General features: G+C 40.2%; 1 protein-coding gene across 3 annotated transcripts in view; it reads left to right on the forward strand.

Moving 5' to 3' along the window:
- Window positions 1-10,427, forward strand: part of LOC118335827 (neurocalcin-delta A) — a 65,727-nt gene that overhangs the window by 16,244 nt on the left and 39,056 nt on the right. Inside the window, exon 1 of one of the 3 annotated variants that reach the window (XM_035672272.1) lies at window positions 8,483-8,821. The exons of the other annotated variants lie outside the window; for them this stretch is intronic. The gene's annotated coding sequence lies outside the window, so the exon portion shown is untranslated. Of the gene's footprint in view, window positions 1-8,482; window positions 8,822-10,427 lie in introns of those variants that run through there. 3 annotated transcript variants of the gene reach the window in all.

Consider the following 10,427-nt stretch of genomic DNA (forward strand, 5'->3'; position numbering starts at 1 on the left):
GTGTGTGTGTGTATTCTGGGTCTGTATATATGTATTCATTGTGTGTGTATATATGTGTGTGTGTGTGTGTGGAGTCTGTGTGCATGTGTGCATCAGTAATTGTGAGCAGAGGACTGGCGCGTGACTCATAGGGGAGGTGGTGATGTGTCTTTTTCGTGCTCCTGACTCCCAACCTGCTGCTTTCTGATAAGAAAGAGACTGAGGCAGGGGGCTCTTGTTAATCCTCTCTCTCCATCGAGCTTGCCGTCTGCCATAAAGAACAATAGATGGGACAAGCTGGTCACCCATCTTTTCTTCTGGCTTCTGTTTATAGCTCCTGAATCACTGAGGATGGAGTGGGTTGTAATGCTATTGAGTAACTCTTGAGACACTTTGCAGATTGTATAACAAACCTTTTCCCTCTCAATTTCCTGTTTATTCACAAACCACCTCCCCAGCTATAAATGGGATTAAATCATAAATTCTATAAATAATGTTCTTCTCACCACTCTGGATTATGAAGAAATGTAGAGACATCAAAGGTTGAGTCATACGCAGTAATATAATTGTTACGAATACCAAGAGAAATGAGAGAACTGTAATGCTGCTTAGACACTCCTGAGGAAAAAGCATTTGTCGTTTGTTCAAGTGTCCATCAAGATTCAAGACTATGTGTGAGAACAGTAAACAAAACCAGTTCAAAAAGGCAATAAAACGACAGTTCTGATCCAGGATCATTACACCCTGGCTAGTTTGATGGTCCTTTACAACAGTTCTGAATCAGGAATGCGCAAACAGTGATGTTTGTTGTGATAATTACTTTATAATCCAGTTCATCAGGTGTTGTATTAATATATAGTTTGACAGTAGGGCAAATAAAACGGGGTCGTTTTTCAAAGGCAAAAACTTGAGTGTTGTTATTTGATAACTGTCAATAAAACAAGTTAGGGCAAGTTAAAATTGACTGTGGGCAAGTAGATGTCAGACCCCATTGACATTGAACCTTGCTTATAGTTGCAAATGTTAGCATGCTAACATGCTAAACTAAGATAGTGTACACAGTAAACTTTAAACCTTCTTAACATTAGCATTATAGCATTGTCTTTGTGAGCATGTTGATGTTAGCATTATTTAGCTAACACTACTGTGCCCTAATGCAGCCACTCTAGACTCTGTCGGTGGTTGCCTAGCGACCTTGCACTGATCATAGTTAACCTGTTGTCCAGTGTGTTGTCTTCTGTATTTACTCAGTTGTTCAATGTATTTTACTTTTTGTCTATCAAAATAAAAAAATGATGTAAGCTCGGTTCCCAGCTTTAATCCCACTCTGTGTTGTGAAGGTTGTATTATATTTACCCTTATTGTTGTTGAAAGTGTACTATTCTGATAACCCCAATCCAAGCACATAACACTAACAGCCCGAGGGTTAATGTGCCTGTGGTACTAATATATGCAGATTAGATACAGGATAGTTAGCAAGGCAGCAACCTGCCATGACAGCCTTTTTTATTACCACTGATGTTTTTAATGACATAAGGCAGATAAAATGAGTCATGAGTCAAGTGTTGTCATGACACATTTGGAATTAATTGATTTGCTGCACCTGTTTAATTTCAGAGTAGATGTGTAATTTCCTCCATTAAACAATTATATTTTTAATGCTAAAAAAAGTTTTCATAATGGTATCCTCGCTTTTGTCACTGGCATCAGCTACTTTTACTCTGTCAGAACGCCTTAGCTCATCACCTCATATACAATGTTGCAGTCATCACTTTCAGCATTAAAAAATGTACCAACTGCTCAGAGCTTTGATAACTTGGACTTCCTTCAATATAACAGGTTGTCTAGTCAGAAAGGTCAAACATGGGTGACGGAAAACAAGTATGAGCGAGAGATGGAGGAGGACAGTGGGCAATGTATCGACAGTACCGCTCTCTATGAATACAAAATAATTCTGTGTGTAGGCATTACTGTTATTAAGTACAGGATCACAAGTTACAGGTATAAATATAATATATAAATAGTTTAGGAAGATGAATTTTTTTCTCTCAGGGCAGACCTCATTTTGGTAGATCAAAGCATCTCATGCATAAGATATTTGAGTAAGAAGGACTAAAAATACTTGAATACTATTTTAACTAAATTTACACATTGTGTTATTACAGTAGCACCATCTTAAAAAAAAGTTGTGTAATCTGCCATCCCAGTCATTATTTTAATACCACCTCTTGTGTTAATTCAGTGCATCACTTTACTTCACTTTTTTCAGCTATTTCAGAGGTGTAGTTTAATTACAAATTATATCCTAAAAATCTAAACATTTATAAATTATTGCCCCCTTAATTGATGAGTGATTGTTTTCTTCAATTTGCAGTTGATTTACATTATCCTCACCTCTTTATTACACAACCAAATAGACCTCTAAGATGCTTTCGTCATTTGTTTTGGCAAGCGTTGTGGTACATTGGATTAGCCTGTTCAGCGAGGTGCATTGGCTCGCCCACCTCATGTACTGCAGTTACATAACAAGAAGGAGAATTTGTTTTTAAACAATCTTGTCTACTCATTTCAGGGAGTTGTGAATTAACCTACTGTACTGATATAGATGCAAAGCTATGAGAGCAGCTGCTGTTTGTAAGAGACTCTGTTGAAGGATAAAAGTGTGTGCCGTCACAAGTAGTCTATCTTAGTGGACTAACTGTGTTGTACAGTGCAGCTTTTTCAGATAAGGTTTCCTACAGAATGTGAGTTCATGCATGGCTGCACATTTACATGTCGTGGTGGTGGGGTCCCTCTCTTTCTCTCCTCTCAGGACAGTGCATTGTTATATTCATAACCATATGGTGTGTGGGAGATGAATTCACTTCCCTGTCAGCCAGCCAGGTTTCTGCTGATTCCTGTATGTGTTGTAATTGGCAGTTACATAGACAGGCGACGCTTGAAATTATGCAACACCACAGTCTCAACGTCATTGTAGTCACCACGAGCTGTATTGTCCTGTATTGACAGAAATACTCTATGTTCCAAACAGTTCTTCTTGAGGGTGGAGTAAGACACCTACATCTTCTTTCATTTTTCCAGAAACTATGAAATGATGAGAAAGATTTTTAAGATAATGTGAGCTTTCAGTGAGTTTTTACAAAGCAGCTTTCTGAGAATCCTAAAAGGACAAACATTGAAGTTGCTGAGTGGTTGGGAAAATAAATGACAACTCTGCTAACTCTCCAATTGTCAGAGATCTGAGCAATGGTAATGGCCTGCTTTATAATCAGCAATAGATCTTGTTTAGGCTAAGTGATCATCTTACAGCACAATTAAAAAACGTCAAAACAACAGTAGGATACTGGAAACTTCAGAACTGTCATTTGATGTATATGTGACTCCACAGCCATTTACAGAGTGTTTTCCTTGTGCATTAGGGATTTGCACAGGAAACGGAGCAGACACAAGCATTTAGTGGGGTGCCAGTGTCAGGCAACACTTAAACCCTCTGTTTGCAGTGATATCAATTGGAACTGTGATGAAGTCCACTCCGTTTCAACTAGTCGTGAAAGTATAACCTTAAACTGTTTTTAGACAAACTGCTGTACTGTTTGTGTTTTTTCACCCCAATTTACCAACCGTACAGACATTAGCTGTAGGCTAGCTATCAGCACACACTGATTGTAACTGTGGGAGTGTGCTTTTGTTCAACTCAGCATCTCACTGAACTCAGAACTCATCAGAAACTCCAGTTATGTCTGTTATATCTCATTCTCATTTCACATTTCTGTACTAATGCCAGTGTTTCTTCACTTCAGATTGTGCAATGTAGCGTATTTTTGCATCGTTTCATTAATTTCATTAATTTTATATGCAATTGTGCAACCTTTAAAGTTTGCTTTGCATTCTGTCTGAAGAATTAACTAACAGAATAAGTTGAGTGTCATCTGCATATCTGTGGTAGGAAAAGCCACGTGAGTGATTTAGTTTCCCTGTAATTGTGGCCCCTGACGTAGGACGTGAACATGGAGAGTGCAGAGCCTGAGACTCCCAGTTTTAGGAGGGTGGAGAGTAGGCTTAAGTGGTTCACCATGTCAAATGCTGCTAAAAGGTCCAGTAGGATGTTGACAGAGGGGCTGCTCCAGCAATGTAGAGTTACTCTGGCAGCAAGGAGGGCAGTCTCAGTTGAGTGGTCTGCTTTGAAACCAGACTGCTGGGGGTAGGAAGGTTGTTCTGATGAAGAAATTCATACAGGTTTGAATGAAGACAGCACGCTCAACTATTTTAGAAAAAATGGAAGAGTGACAGTAATTCTTTACATCAGAGGGGTTGAGTGTGGATTTCCAAAAAAGAGAGTTCCTTCTAGCTCTAGTGTTCAGAAAACAACTAGTTGTCACAGAGATGTTAATGAGGTGAGAGGGGATAGGGTCAATAGGTCAGGTGGTTGGGTAGGTAACCAGGGATAGTCCTTCATTGGGAGAATATGGTGAAAAGCAAGTTAGAACAATAACAATAGAAACCTGTTTCCACTGTCAGCTCAAGAATCAGCAAAAATTGCTTGTTTTTTTCACCACAATCTTACCTACAAGTAACTCTAGGTAACCCTAGCTTGCACAAACCCTAAACCAAAATTAAATATAACCAAGAATTTACCTGGTGATAAAGTATCCCAATTGTATGGAAATGTTTTAAAAGCAAATGCTTTATTTATTGTTTCTTTGGTACACAAAAACCTATCTTTGTTAATGCAGATTAGTCTTTAAGCTTTAGCCACTTAGCAGTGTTTCTCAAAATATTGCTTCAAAATCATTGAGATCGAAATTGAAACACTAACACCATCCACTATTATCTGAGATTATGAGGGAAACGTTATGCGTGGGTGGGTGTGTGTGTATGCCTCTCTGCTTTCACTGATTTGTTGGATAAGACACTTAAACCTTGTTAAGGGTTCTGGGCCTTCCATCCCTGACAGCTGATTATCCAATGTATAATCTGTTGTTATCTAATACCTCCAGCTCAGCTTCTGAGATTAACATCACAGCTCTCTGACACAGGTCCAACCGTCAGGTTTTAGGCCTTACTGCCCAGTGCCCAACAACAACTTTCAGTCTTAAAACACAACCATAGGCAGACATTTGTCATCGCTCTGCATTGCTTTATTTGGGTTCATTTGCAATCATGCAATTTCAGGAATTTGTGAGTCTATTGTTACCTTTTTTCTACCCTCAGCTGATTTTAGAAATTTACAGAAGACAATAATGGAGTTATTTAAAAATGAGTCTCTAACAGTGACACAGTGGGGGAGTGTTTCCTTTTCCAAAGGAACAACTTCTAAAGGGTTTGCCTTGGAAAGAGAAGTTGTTTTCTCTTCCGCCCATGCTGTTGCTTCCTGAGTCTTGAGGAGGAAGGAATTCCCTCTAGTACCGGTTACCCACCCAACATCCTAAAACACACACACACACGCGCCTCTACAGAAGTGCTGTTCAGAGAGTTGAAAAACAGTGAAAAGGCCCCTTCAAAAGGTCAGATAAGGTGGTCTGCAGTACCAAGTCTTTGTGTTTTTGTGAAATGGAAAATCATTAATTAAATCATTCCCACTCTGGACAGTGTTTGGCCAGGTATGCAGTGCAGTAACTAAGTGTTGTAAAGGCAATATTCTGTTTTTCTCCTGTACCAATAAATACTTCCCCATTGCAACCCTTCACTGTGTTGACCAGTGTCTCATCCCACCTTCAAAGGCAACCCATATAAAACAGTATATACAACTTTTTCGACATGTATTCACCTATGGCATCATCAGTCAGCCCACTACTCAGGCTTTAGTCTAAATAATTTATTCCACCTGACTTTTCAGTGTCTTATATCATCTGATCTCTTTGTGCTTTGTTGTTCTTTATTCTGATCACTTCCACTCTCGTCTCTGCTTTACTCCCCAGCAGGATCTTTACAGTCATATTTATCTTAGCTGCAGGCTTTATTAGATTACTTTTCTCTGCATGTCGGTTCTCTCTGCCTTGTGTGGCATTTCATCTTGTGTCTCTGTCCATGTGCCTCTCACTCAGCCATACATACCCTTACTCACAGTAGTCCAGTGGGGGGGTGGTTTTCACTTGGCTGACCTCGCCACACCCTCCACACTACCCCACCCTAATCTGGGCCCCACTGCGCTCCATTCAATAGGCCAGCAGATGCTATTCAGATGAATGTAATCAGCCCAGAGCTGTTCATACTCACAGCTTGGGTGAATGGAGGATGGGATAAGGAGTCGGTTGGCCCTGAAATAGTTTTTCTTCCCACACTGCACAGCCTCAGTCTTTGTCTGATACTCAAACCCTGCCCCAGATAAACTTGACACAATGCACAGCACATTTTGGAAGTATAGTAGTAGACACTTCAGCAGATGAGTATGTGAAAATGTTAAAATTCTGAGAGAGTTGCTGTATGTAAATGTACATATGCATGCATGAAGAGGCTCCAATTTAATAAATACTAAAAATAAAGTTAAAAAAAACACAAAAGTGTATTTTATTAGAACAAAACCCATCAGGGAGGCAGTCTACAATTTTCTTGCTGCAAGAACTTTCATGCTGTAAGTTTTGTCCTTGTGCACAAAAGTCTCTGCAGAAAGAGAAATATGCCCATATGATGTTGATAGAAACCATATAATATTTTTTCATATGATTTTATGTTAGGCTTTATGTGCAGTAACTGCATTATAGTTACATTCAAACTGAAATAATCTTAAATAGAACTTAACCATCATTGTTAAATGAATAGTTCAACATTTTGGGAAATATGCTACTGCCAGTAACCCATTACCTTAGCTTAGCTCAAAGATCTGCCACCACCTCTAAAGCTCACTAATTAACACGTTATGTCTTGGTTGTTCTTGTTTGTTTAATCCGTGCTAAACCTGCAGTGTAATAATAGCAAGGTTGTGCTTTAATAGGTTGTTATGTACCGGACTATTTCTTGGCTCAGAGCAGTGAGAATACTGGACAATACAGGAGTCTTGTTGTCATGATGTTGCCTGGTTCCTCATATATATATATATATATATATATATATATACCATGTTAATTAGTGAGTGTTTGAGGTGTTGGTAGGTGGATTTAGTTTCCTTTGGACACAGCCAGGCTAGCTGTTTCCCTTTTTTCCCTATATTAATGCTAAGCTAAGCTAAACTAACTGACTGCTGTCTGTAGCTTCATATTTAGCATACAAACTTGAGAATGGTATCAATCTTCTCTTGGCAAGATTGCAAATAAGTGTATTTCCAATTTCTATTTCTTATAATGTCGAACTATTGCTTTAACTCTCTTGTGAATAATTTATTCACAGCAGAGTCCTGCAGCCTCAAATCTACCTGAGTAGAAGTCTGTTGTTGTGTGAAGACAGTTTCTGACGTCTTTCTGCCAAACTGTTACTGGAGAGAGTTCAGGCTGATGTGCATCATTACCTCTGACAATGACAATAAATACTTCTTTAGCCTCTTCTCTGCTAATCAGACATGAAGTTGTAATCATACCCATATCCCCACTGTTGACTGTCCCCATTGTTGGTTTTCTTGTTATTGCTGTTGATTGGCTGGTAATCATAGTGGTATACTTGAAAGCTGATCTTTTTCTTGAGGTGTGCTTCTTCAGCTTGTCTCACAGTATTATTATATAAATAAAATAAAAACACAATTGAAACTAGAGCTGCTGTATTCCCCACTTCCCTAAAGTAATGAAAGATATTTAGTTTCTTATTCATTTCTTCTCCTTGTACAGATAGAGTTCTTTTATTAGTCATGTTTTAAATTAATCACCAGAGTCCTGCGCATCTCAGAGCAAAAACATAGAGGGAAGGTCTGTTTCTAATAACTAAAGTCGCGTTTGATAAACAGATGCTCTTTTATCTTTAGGACAGAATCATGGCAAATATATGGACTTTTGTTTGCCAAACATAAACTGAGAAAGGTTTTAAATATGCAATAGAAATAACCTTTTTCTATACATCATCGCCCCTCAAAAAGGTCATAAATTGTAGTAAGAACAAACTTGATGTAAAGAGTAGAACATGCTGCTTATTTTGGTTCAAGGAGTCACAAGTTCAAAAGAGCATTTTGTCTGGTGCACATTCCTCGTTTGCTTGTGTTTGTCTTGCGTATGAGAACTGAAATCTAAATCATAGGAAACTTGAACAACTTTGTATCAGTTTCTATTCTTTTCTAATTCTATTTCTCCCTTTTCTCTTTTGTTCCTTCACTCCATTCACCTTTTCAGTATTAGTCTGTCTGTGCAGCACCTAGCTTGTCTTCAACCAGCTTCTCTGTATGTAAGAATGCGTGTGTCTGTGTGTCAGATGACCTATTGAAATCATTGCGGTGCAGTGTGCCTGTTACCACGGCAACGCAGGCTTCTGCATCTCTCTCTCTCTCCTCATCGCTCCGTCCCCCCTCTCTCTCTCTCTCTATCTCCCCTCCCCTTTCATTTCCCCTCCACACCAGAGCGAGATCACGTGGCCACACTGACGTCAAGCTGGAGAGGCAGGCAGGCAGGCAGAGGAACGAATTAGTTTGTGGGCTTTTAACAAACCTCCTGCTCAGACTAGGAGTCTCTGGGAGTCTGTCAGTCACTGTTAGCTCTGTCTTAGTCGCTCAGTTGCCCAGTCCGTCTTCTCCTCCCCCCCTCTGCTGTTCTTTCCCCCTCTCGCTTGCTCTCATCGTTGTTTCTTTCTGGTGCTCCTCTTTATTCTCGCCTGTTGCTTCTTCTTCTTCTGCTGCTGCTGCTGCTGCTGCTGCCTCCACAAACTTAGTCCAGAGAGAAAGTGCTGGGTGATGGACTGCTGAACGGCTTGTACATTGCTACAAAGTGAGGTAAGCTTCCTGTTTTTTCTCTTTGTGTGTGTATTGTGTGCTTTAGCAGCTAGTGGTTGCTTCCAGAGGGGTGTGCAGCAAGTTAAAACTGGGAAAAGGAAAGCTCTCTGTTCATGTTCAGTTTGGCTCAAATACTTGTGCAGAAGGGAGGTTGTCTTTTAATTGAAATTCCTGACAGAGAGGGAACTAATGCTGTGTGTATGTCACCGTTTAATCGTTTAGCTAAACTTTAGAGTCAAAGAAGTGCAAAAATGTAGCTGGGTGGTTTGGGTTTCAAGGGAGATCCCTGCTCAGGGTGTGATCTTGAAGACTAGTTGCTTTCTTTCTCAGCAAACACAACCAGATCTGTTCTCACCCCCTGCAGGAAGTGAGTGCACGATAGAAGAGAAAGAAGTGAGTGTAATCATTACGGGGGCTGAGTGTCTTATGTGTTGTGGAGCTGGAAGTGATGGGCAGCTCCACATGGCTTTTCCTCCCAGAGCGTTGCTAATGTTAGAGGCAGTAGTGTGGGCTGGAGCTGCTGGCTCTGTCTGCCAGAGACTCAGAGGCAGGGAGGGGGCAGAGCAGCTGCCACCTGCCCCCCTCGGAGGGGATGGGAAAGCCTCAGAGGTATGCACTGCAAAAATGTAATTCTTGCAGTCTCAAGGTCAGCTGTAATATTTTTTCTGAAGAAATCCAATAATGGGGTGAGATAAGGGCCAGATGAGTTTTAGTTTTTTCAGGATTTAGTTGTTTTTTCTTTGACAAATGTCTAGCTTGAGACCCCCTCCCCACCGCACTGCACACACACAGCCCCACCTCCCTGCGTGCCTCAAACAAAAGCATGCCAGCCCACATTTGGCCCAAATAGGGTGGAAAGAAAGGGAAATGTGCATGACAAGTGGTTTGGATCTCCCTACAATACTCCACACTTTCTCATTCTCTCCTCCCTCTCTCTCTCTCTACTTCTCTAGAACTCCTCTGCTGTGAGACTTTATCTCTTCCTATCATTCCCTCCCTAGCAATGCCTCCAACTTAATGAAGTGGAGACGGGCCAAGAGCATGTAACAGGTCTTTGTCACTGTCTGAAGTATCCTAGTCGCAGCTATCTACTGACTCTGTCCAATTAAATGCTCCGCACTGTGCAGAAGATTAGGGCACAGATTAACATTTGCTGATTAGATTGGATTTACGGTTTGATTTTTGGAGTGAGGTTGTTGTGACATAATACCTTACATGGCCCATTTGAATACAAGTATTTTTTTTTTACATTTGGTTAGATGAAGATTAGACATTAAGGGGCTGTTTAGTGTAAGTGATGTCAGAAGCAGACTGAACGTAATTTGAATTTTAACACTCAATAGTTTGTGCAAGCCACAGTTTAAAGCATACATTTGTCTTCCTCCAGTGTTTATTGTCCATGTAAAGTAGTTCCAAATATCCTGAGGGTACATCATTCAGAAGTGTCTTCCTGTTGTGAAACTGCATGAATACCACAAGAGGCCATTTTGAGTTAAGAGGCAGAAAAGTAATGTGATGCCTGTCTTCATGTCTGTCTAACAAAGTAATACTCGTGTCTAAAAGCATACGATCGTCTAATTTTTGTGTGTTTGTGTATTATGTGTGT

Source organism: Morone saxatilis, unplaced genomic scaffold (assembly GCF_004916995.1).
Source record: "Morone saxatilis isolate NCDOM2014 unplaced genomic scaffold, NCSU_SB_2.0 Contig24, whole genome shotgun sequence".
Taxonomy (NCBI): Eukaryota; Metazoa; Chordata; class Actinopteri; family Moronidae; genus Morone; species Morone saxatilis.